Below are 11,111 nucleotides of genomic sequence, written 5' to 3'. Positions count from 1 at the left end.
ATGTATCTGTCATCATAATGCTGTTCCCAGGACATACTTGAAAACGAGACGTAACTGTCAATGTATTACTTCCTGGTAAAACATTTTGTAAATAAAATAAAGAAACAATCCCAAAAAATGGAGAATGGCATTATAGAATTTTAACAAGCATTTGGTGGATATTTTCATACAGGAGAGGAAAAGAAGGGATCCAGCGCTCCACGGATTTCTGAATAAGAAAGATTTATTGTGCCATACAGGAGACTCATTTCAGGAGACGAGATCAGCCCAGACTGTTTGATAAAGCCTTCCCATCTGTGTTCTTCACATCAGCAGATGTAAAGAAAAGAGGAGTAGCCATATTGGTGAGAAGGTCGGTACCATTTGAGGAAAGTGACTCAGACAAAGAAGGTCAGTTCCTGTTTCTCACGGGCAAAATTGGAAACGGATCCATCACTTTTACAAACATTTATACACCAAACGAAAAGCAGGCAGATTTTTAATGAGAGAGTTTGCTGAAGATTAGCCAAATTCGCTGAAAAAAAAATAATGATGGCAGGTGACTTTAATGTTGTATATGACACAAAAATGTATAAACCAAATCCCCCAAAAGGCATCTTTGGAACACAATACCCAAAAGACACAGATCTAGCCAGATGCACACAGGATATAGCATTGTGGGATATATGGAGGATACAACACCCTAAAAAGAGAGATTACACATGTCATTCGGCTCCACATTTAGTATACTTCACTCACTGATCCCTGTAGTAAAAGACACAAAGATCGCTGCAATGATTTGGTCTGACCACGCACTAATAACATGCACACTCACAGTAGAGATTAGGGTTGTCAGGTGTCCGGTATTGAACCGGACTGTCGTGTATTTGGATACTCTGTCCAGTAAATAATGAGAGGTACTGTAATACTGGACATGTATGTGTCCGGTATTTTCCTCCCTGGACATAGTGACCTGACGCACCTTTCACCATTGAGTGCAGTATTTTTGGAGAAGCCACCTGGTAACCCTAGTTGAGATATAAACACCAGTGTAGGAAGACCAATGTGAAAGCTAAATGATTCGCTTCTGAGAGATCTGACTGTTGTTGAAGAGGTAAATACACATCTAGCAGAGTTCTATCTCGATCAATGATGTGCCTGATGTGTCCCTTTCAATGAAATGGGAAGCTCAAAAGGCGTGTACTAGGGGAAAGTTTACTGCAATCTCCTCGTGGAAGAAAAAACAACGGGAATATAAAATTGCAACATGCGCAATTTAACTTGCATAAGCAGACGGCATACATAAAAAAACCCACAGGCTCAAACTATCAACAAATGCTTATCTTGGGGGAGACTTGAGAGTTCTCCAAATGAATGGAGCAGAAAAAGCCCTAACGTGGACTAAGCAGCTGTTTTATAAAAAGAGTAACAAAGCAGATAGACTAGTCGCTATAAATTAAGAACAATCCAAACATCCACTACTATTAAATCAATCAAGATGAAAAATCGAGAGATCTCACATGACCCAAGGATCGTGGAAGGGGAGTTCACAGCCTATAACCTACTCAATAAACAAACCCAAAATGTATTTAAACAACAGCTGGAAACATATCTGGACTCTTGTCAGTTACCAGTCCTGAAGGATGAAGGCAGGGTCCTATTAAATGGAGAAATCTCTCAAGACTAAATAATAGCAGTGATTAAAGAGCTTAAAAACTCAAAAACACCTGGACCTGATGGTCTTTCAAATATTTATTATAAAACATTCAAAACACAATTGGCACCATTTCTAAAAATACTTTTTAATTCCTTCATGAAAGGAAAATAAATCCCCCTCGCCCCCCTCAATGTTAAGGGCACAAATATCTGTGATTCCAAAATCTGTCAGGGTGAAGATTTGCTTCATTAGATGGGTGCAAATAAATGTCCCACCTTCATGTGATATATCAAATAGTCCACAATCCGCTTCTTTTCCCAATTTATTTAGAGTCAAATAGAACACATCATTTCAGTCAGTTACATCAGGTTTTCAGGCATACATATATAATGTGGTTATACAGCAGTCCTCGGTTATCCGACACAATGCATTACTCAAAATGGCGTTGCATAGCGAAACGTCTTAAAGCGAAACACGTTTTCCCATAGGAACACTGTTTAAAGCTGCAGTTCAGTCTTTTTTTTTTTTACATTTATTTTTTTACTTCAATAGTTTCATGTGTGCAATCTCTAATTACCTAAAGAACTGTATAGCTGCAGGTCAATTCGTTCTCCATGTATTGATAGGTCGAAATTTGGTGACATATTAAAAGCTGGGATTTGTTTATAATCTGCTTGTCTGTCAGTGGAAGCTCATGAATATTCATGAGCATTCCTGCACTGACATGTGCTAGAGGGAGGGCAGGGCTGACAAAGGGGTGTGCCAGGGCTTGTGACAGAACATGAAGGGGCAGTGCCTTAGCAAATGGCTGTTAAAATAGAATACAAGAAAATTGGTCTTTCAAAGTTGTTTTTTTTATAAACAGATAATGCTAAAAGTATTTTTTCTTACTACAGAACTGATTTATTAAAAAAAACACACATGCAGGATATTGACTGAACTGCAGCTTTAAATGAAAGGTTCTGTTCCTGAAGGCATTTTTACCACTAAAATACACCAAATATTTTATGCAGGCAATAAGCTACGCAGCACACACATAAATTATATAGTGTATATACTGTATTATATATATAATATAGCATAAAATATAATAATATAATATATTATATAGTATAATATAATATTATATTATATAATATATATATTATATATACATAAACAACTTTGCAAAACGTTGTAAGAGCGTTGGATAAGCCGTTTTGGCGTTGTAAAAATGAACATAGGTATACATTGCATAGCGTTGGATTAGCCATTCGTTGCAAAGCGAAGAGTTGTAAAACCTGGACTACCTGTATAGTGGAGAATCCTCAGCTTGGTTGATAGTAAATGATTCTGCTTCAGTTTGGTGATAATGATTCTAAATCCCATACATCCAAGCACAATCTTTATACACTTATCTTAACCAGTCTTCAGAAAGCAATTACTTGTTTTTCTCAGTCAGCCAACTGTCCTTAGTCAATCATCAATGTTAGAACAATGTTTCTTCATTTAGCAATACTGTACTTACTATGATTTACAAAACTCCATTGTTCTGTTACTAAGTAACTATAGCATTAACTGTGTTCCTAATCTTTAAGACCGATCTCTAATGTATTGTTTTACTAACTGTTTCTAACTACCATTTCATTCCAAACTCACGATCCTATAACATTCAACTCAGCAGACATTAAACATACCAAGGGGTATGCAGAAAGCTCCGAAGCCAGCTTCTTGCCAAAAAAAAGGCTCTAGCGATCCAGTAAGCAGCGAGAAGTTGGAGATAAGCTAAAAAATCGGCAAGTTTTTTGGCGAAAAAAAAAATTCGCCAAACGGGCGTCGAGAAGCCTATTTTCGCTCCTGATCACCAGTCTCAAACTCATGTTATTCTAGTAGCCACGATCAGCTTATCACAGTTGATCGCCGCTCTAGAATTGAGATTTTCACGCCAAATCGTCTCGCCCAAAAAAGTTGGCAAGAAGGTGGGTTGAAGCTGCCGAGACGGGACTTAGAAAAAAAAATTCATGTTTCCTGCATCGGATTGATGCCGGGGTCTCCGGAGCTGATATCCATTAATATCAGCACCGGAGACCCCCGGCATGAATCCGATGCATGAAAAATGCATTTACAGGCAACTTCATTACCTTAGCGGCTCACCGCTAAGGTAATAAAGGGGTTTACCCCTCCAGCTACCCAACCGGTAGGCCTAAACACCTCTCCTTGGTGCTAATATCCCCTTCACCCACCCCCACTATCCATAATCCAAAAAAATACACACAACAGTCCTCCGACTCCTGGTGAAACAGGAAGCTCACGCACCGCGAAGGCCTCAAACTGCATCCGATGCCATCTGCCATGAAGATCCGGATCAGGAACCCAATTCTTCTTTCTTCTATCTTTAATCCGCTTCTTCTTTCTTCTTCTGTAATTATTTCTTTATCTTCTTAATCTTCTGTCTTCATCTGTCAATACAAAAAACCCCATGGTAGATACCAACCGATGTTGCCTCATCGTCTTCTTGGGCTCAAATGAGGCGTCACGGCCTTAAATATGGCATGAAGCGTCACGTTTAGGCGGGGAACTGGTTCAACAGCCATCTGATTGCCAATTAAAACCATGAGTCGATTTTTTTTAATGACGTCATTTAAAGGGAATGATGCCAGCCACTCAGAATGGCTGTGCTTCATTTTCCTTTAACATGACGTCACTAAGTCCAAGATGGCTGGCGTCACGTGGTTGTCAGCCAATCAGATCGTGGGAACCAATTCCCAATCTGATTGGTTGTTTTACACCATGTGACAGAGTCATTTTAGGTCAAGTATGTGATGTCATCCAAAGGGAGTCACATGGTGTACAACAACCACATATTGGGGATTTAGTTCCCACGATCTGATTGGCTGAAATACCATGTGACGCCGGCCATCTTGGATTTAGTGACGTCATGTTAAAGGGAAATGAAGCACAGCCATTCTGATTGGCTGGCATCATTCCCTTTAAATGACGTCATAAAAAAATAAAATCGGCACATGGTTTTAACAGCCAATCAGATGGCTGTTGAACCAGTTCCCGCCCAAATGTCACATCTCAAGCCATATTTAAGGCCGTGACACCTCATTTGAGCCCAAGAAGACGACGAGACAACATCGGTTGGGATCTACCATGGGGTTTTTTAGATTGACAGATGAAGACAGAAGATTAAGAAGATAAAGAAATTATTACAGGAGAAGATAGAAGAAGCGGATTAAAGATAGAAGAAAGAAGAATTGAGTACCTGATCCGGATGTTCGTGGCGGATGGCATCGGATGCAGTTTGAGGCCTTCGCGGTACGTGACTTCCCATTTCCCCGGGAGTCGGAGGGCCAATGCATCTAATGGTAAGTAAAATATTGAATGTATGGAAATTAATTTTTTTACAGGTTTTTCGATTGGATGTGTATTTTTTTTCTTTGAACGTTGGTTAATAATGTATTAATCTGTATCACGTCAGGGTACAGATCAATACATTATTAGGCCAATAATTTGTTTTTAATTTCTTGCTTTGTATTGAGTGTGAATATCCCACAATCAGAACATTTCAGATACACACAAATCAGGCATTGTATCTCCTCGAAATTACTCTCGCGAAGGGATGCACAACCCACCGCATTTGAAGAGATGTGCACGGTACAAACGTATCAAAGAGGGCTGATCTCAAGTATATACTCCACCTTCAGACTCCTTGATAAAAAAAGAAAAGGATACATACAGTATATGACCCTGTGGGAGAGGGATATTGGCAAAGAGATTTCTATTAATGATTGACTGCGGCCCGCTCATCTGTCTGCAAAATTATCAAAGAAAAATGGTACGAGATCATGATGAGATGGTATTTAACACTGGACAGATTAGCACATGTATACTAATGTCGCCGGCACTATAAACACAGCAAATCTATTTTATTTCCTCGTGCCACCTCAAGGGTGGTGAGATTGGTATTGCGAGTTAGATCCAGAGCCTGAAATATGGGTTTCGGTGAGAGAGCAAAACCAATAAGTCAGACCGGAGATGGAGTTAGCAGCACCTCAGGTCATTCTGCTTCTAAAGCAACTACAATCTGGGTGGTTTGGCTGTGAAACCATGTGATTTGTCACTTTTTATAGAAGAGGTTTAAAAGAAGCGATTTGTAATAGAGAATAGGGTTTTTTTCCTCACATTTCATTCCGCTACTTCTGAACATACCAAAACCGCACTGTTTAGCAATGTCAACTTGAGAGCTAGGATAATAGGTCTTCGTAGACTAATCACTACCTTCATGCATCAAGTAACCATAATAAAGAATGGATTTGTGATATACCGTTCTGCTAGTCCCAGTAGATAAGGAAGAATATTTCTAAATGAGGTGTTATCATATCCACAAATGTCAATTAACTTAACTTAATTAATTAAGTCATACCTAAATTTGGTGGTACTCACATCCAGACCCAGAAATAGGGTCTGGATAGGTGTAGGTCGTAGTTAGGCATGATTTTACTAACAGTGTTATTTCCCAATGTTATTTCTCCTCCTCTTTTTCTCAACTTCATTTAAATACCTCTTTCAGGGTCAGCATCAGTCTAACGCCATTAACGACATAACATCAAGATAATGCAACTTTATGCTAGAATAACGTGACGCCTTTGCTAATGAGATGCAGTTGAGACGTTGTTTTTGCATATACAGGTGCGTCGACGAGTATTCTAAAACTTGCCTTGGAAAATCTGGGGCTATCACCAACAAGACCCAGGTATATGCTGGGTACATCCTGGGTACATGCTGGGTACATGCTGCAACGTTTCAGTGACATTTCTGCAGAGACTAATGGCCCATCCGATTAACACAGCAGGGGTCCGTGGCAGTCCCATTCAGTTTGAATGGGACTGCCAGGGACCCCCGCTGTTAATCCGATGGGCCATTAGTCTGTCTGCAGAAATGTCACTGAAATGTTGCAGCATGTACCCAGCATGAACCTGGGTCTTGTTGGTGATTGCCCCAGATTTGTTTTAGAATACTCGTTGGCACTACAGTAATTAGCTTTGAGGATACAGTGTTTACTCAGGGGACACAAAGTCGGCGCCTGTATTAAGCAACTTCACATAATGAGCCCTGATTTAACAAAGCTTTGTGGATCTTGGCCTTAGCATTTACTTCCAAGCTTAATATCAGTAGCTCATGGAACCTTTGCTACTAAAATGTGATTGTTTGGCTAGAGTGTTATTCTACATTGCCAGCAAGTGGGGATAATCTCGTGCATTTCTGAGATGCTAATATTTGGTGCCTTTTTTGTCTATTAAAGAACTGCATCTTTCTAGTGACAAGAAATAAAAGGACTGTCTTTTTTTATCACAATTGTTGGGATCGGTTTATTTTTCCACAGATCGCCAAAGACAGTGTGAATTACTTCCAGAACAAAATGTGCTGCCTTGCTCAGTGGATAAATCCCATGCTACAGTAAGTACTGTATCTTCATAACACGTGGAACATGTTAACATTCCGGAGGTTTGGGGCAGAGGTTTGAGTGAGAAGATAAAAATGTCACTCCAGCTCACAATTAAATATGTTTTTACTTTGACTCTACATCATAGCAATAAATTTCTTATGCAGTATGCCAAAGGCTTAAGGCCCCCATTTGCCATACATCTGTTCTAATTCCCAGGAAATGTAACGGTAACACAAACCCTTATTGGGTTTATCTCTTGTCTTATCTCCCCTGCATCCTGTCTTCTTTACTAACTGGTAAGTTGTAAAGCAGGGTTCATGAATAAAAAGCTGGTTACCTTATCACTGGGTGAGAGTAAAAAAGAGGGACAATTCTCCAATCTCCCTATTCACAGGCCCTCGCTGTTACAGATAGCAGGAAAAATAGTTATACGTTAGACATAGTTGTATCCTACTAAATATATCCCTAAGACATACAGTATGTGGCAGTCCCACCTACAGCCAATTTGATATATACATATATAGACATATAAGAAAGGAGGGAGACACGCACACTCCATAGTGCAATAAGTGGGAAAAATGTAAAAGTGTCATATGCCCACTCACAAGAAATCAGAAAATAAGGCGCAGTTTAGCACCACAGTGCTGGTTACCACATCAGATGGAAGATATGTAAAACTCCAGCCTCGAGCCTCAAGATGTCATCCGGGGGACCCTCTCAGATGTCACTCCCACTGAAGCTTCAGAATACATGGATCCACAACGGATGAGAGGAGAAGCGGAGGCAATAAGGGATGGCCACAGCCCCACACCATCCCCTACAATTGCAGAGCAACACTCTCCGTTGCTCGATTTGGAGTAATAACGAGAGTTCAATGATGTCACGGTGTAACAGATTGTTGTGTCTCAGCTTTCCAAAGGGGTGATGTATTGCACAGGATAGCCCTACGCGATTCGCCACTCCTGCAAATGTGACTTCATCAGGGATCTCCTAGAGAGCCTCACATTGCATTTATATACCCACTTGTTGCCTGTTATCAAATTATTTAATTATCTTGCTTATTGTATTACTTACTGTAGGCTACAAGGGGAAAACAACAACATTAATGTAACAAAATGAATTAAAAATGGCCTATCATCTTCCCCTTCAATGCTGACCCCCCTGTTTGGAAACCCGGACTTCCCCCGGGTTGTGATCCCAGGGACTTTAGACTTTTCAAAGCAGCCAATATAACAAAAGCGTCCGATCTGCTAATCAAAGGTCGGCCTATGAAATTCTCCAAAGCGCAGGAAAAATATTCCCCCTATTCGCTTTCCTCCAGATCAGACACTTCTTAACAACGATCTCCCACAACTCCAAGTTTGAAAACCCCTCTAACTTTGAAAAGATATGTGTAGTAGGAGCATATCGGAAGGGTCTGATCTCTGGGATTTATATTGGACTAGCACGTGCCTTGATACCCGTCAACCATAGCTATATGTTTAAGTGGACTGCTTCCGTGAACAGCAGCTCAGCTCTTGCAACGTCTAGGGCATTACATATGTATATATCCCTATTCATATAAACATATAGATCAAGTTGGCTCTAGGTAAGGCTGCATATTTAATTCTAGCCACAACCTCACTAAGTTCTTGGAGGTAAACGTCTTTAAAGTTGTGGTCTGAGAATTCAATTAAGGGCCATATTTACTAACAAAATGGTGCTACTCCAGACTTTTTCCATGCTGAAACACACCTTACTGCCCCATCCAAGTGAATGGATCCTGAAGGGTCATATTTACTAAGCAATGTTACTCAATAAGACACCTTCAATGCCGGAAGACACTTGAATGGGCCGTATGGGGTCATATTTATTAAGCTGTGCTGGGATTTGTCTTATTGAGTAGCACTGCTTAGTAAATATGGGCCTCCATTATGCCGCCACCTCTGCAGCGTGCATGTCAGAGCTCTTCAAATAGTTTGTCCAACCGGTTTAGATCAAAAACGATTTACGAGCAAGAGAGCAAGAGAGCAAGAGAGCCAGAAGCATGTTGCAATCTAATGTTACAGGACTTAAAAGTCGTTAGACCTTACTTAGTAACATTGTGAACATTTTACAATCATCATTTTAATATTTGGATCACGTGTTTTCATTTCTTTATCCTAACAGATTTGCTGCCTGTGAGATCAGCGTTGGTGATGTGAGCAATTTGCCATTGATTGTGGTGAAAATGTTCTCAAAAGTGGCAAAATTCACCCCCCCAAAAAAAATCACCAATGTTACATGACCCTTAATAAATTGCCATTTACTCAAAATGCTGGTGCAATTTTCTTATTTAAGGGAAATTACGCTAGGCGAGGTGAAAAATGTTACAGGCTTTTTGAGAAATGTGAAATTGTATTGTATTGTATGTCTTTATTTATATAGCGCCAAAAGTGTACTCAGCGCTTCACAAAAAATACAGTACAGGGAATTATAATAATACAATAAGTGCAGCTGAATCAGACAATACGAAAGGTAATCCCTGCCCCGAAGAGCTTACAATCTAAGAGGTTTGATGGGGAACTTACAGAGACAGCAGGTAAGGGAATAAGTGCTGTAGATGGCAGTGCTTGGCCACAATGGGTGGTAGGAGTGACTGAGTGTGGGTGAATAGCCATGAGTGCAGACTATTGGGATGCTTTGTGGGGTGAGTTTTAAGGTTAGTCTGTATTAAAATGAGAGGGTTAACACAATTTACAGGGGAAGAGATGGCAGGGAGGCGTGGGTGAAATCAGGTGTGTATGTCTGGGTTCAGGATTAGGAGAGATCCCCAGCAGCAGGAAGGAGTAGATAAAGGGTGTGAATAGAGGATTTGTGTTAGTGTTTTTTATTGAGGGGTAAAGAAGTTGATGGAAGAAAGGTGTATAAATAATGGTGCAGTGGGGAGTGGGGAAGTTGGAGAGAACAGAGACATTCACAAAGGAGTGAGGAAACAGTAAACAGAAAAAGCAGTAGGGCGGACATAGTGGAGGAGAGACTTCCCAGGTACTGGTGGATAGAAAGAGTACAAAGAATCACAGCGTATCGAAAGTAAAGTTCTCACAGTTGCAAAGTTGTTGTGCAGAGTCCCGATCTTCTTCCAATCTTCATCTCCAAAATTAACTCTGCCACACACTTTTGAAGTTACACTTTAATATGGGACACAGCCATATGGCTTCACAGTCAAGATATTCTGTCTTAGGTACTCTGATCACATGCAATTGAATAACAATTAAGGGAGGGGTCTGCCTATCAACTCACAGAAACATACCCCAATAGTTAATTAAATCTTAATTTCTCTTGATGGTAGAAATTCAGTTCAATGAAACATACCTGTTTGAAGAAATAAATCAGAATGTTAATGCAGATATTCTGAATGCATCCATGATTAAAGATATAGAAATAAAACATCCAGAGATATTAACTCCAAAATTAACACTGCCACACACTTTGCTGTTACACTTTAAGATGGGACACAGCCATATGAAATGAAAGCAAAATGAGCTAAACATTTTGAACCAACTTTGAAGACCTCGATCCCACACTTCTATAGGGTCCTGCAACACATTGCAATGCATCGTAGGCCAGTCAGGCAGCAAGACATTCGGAAATGTGTGTTAGTGCGTATGGTTGTACAAAGCTGCCAGAGCTTGAGCAACTGCAATGAAATTACAAGGAACTGCTGGTCGATGTAAAAGCCTTGGGATAGGAGGTGATCAGAAAGTGTCTTATTTGCAGGCACTAAAGAAACAGGAGTAGCTCTAGTCCTAGTTGACCTTAAAATAAGTTTATAATAAGAACCCTACTGTGCTCAGGGTTGACAGGACTGGTATTGATTAGTAGAAGACCCATGGAAGCAGTAGAGGTACTTGCAGTAGAGCTTCCTGCAGTAGAGCTCCCTGCAGTAGAGTAGTAGCAGTAGAGCTCCCTGCAGTAGAGTAGTAGCAGTAGAGCTTCCTGCAGTAGAGTAGTAGCTGTAGAGCTCCCTGCAGTAGAGTAGTAGATGTAGAGCTTTCTGCAGTAGAGTAGTAGCAGTAGAGCTCC

The 11,111-nt window shown here is 40.3% G+C and overlaps 1 long non-coding RNA gene across 1 annotated transcript; it reads left to right on the top strand.

Annotated features, from left to right (window-relative positions):
- The first annotated feature begins 238 nt into the window (after positions 1–238).
- LOC142494585 (uncharacterized) lies at positions 239–9,306 on the top strand. The gene is made up of 3 exons (XR_012801549.1): positions 239–352; positions 7,005–7,078; positions 9,216–9,306. It is a non-coding gene; the product is annotated as an uncharacterized LOC142494585 (long non-coding RNA).
- Positions 9,307–11,111: the final 1,805 nt, after the last annotated feature.

Source organism: Ascaphus truei, chromosome 5, assembly GCF_040206685.1.
Source record: "Ascaphus truei isolate aAscTru1 chromosome 5, aAscTru1.hap1, whole genome shotgun sequence".
Lineage (NCBI taxonomy): Eukaryota > Metazoa > Chordata > Amphibia > Anura > Ascaphidae > Ascaphus > Ascaphus truei.
The sequence above is the reverse complement of the archived record's forward strand: the minus strand, read 5'-3'. Positions and strand labels throughout refer to the sequence as shown.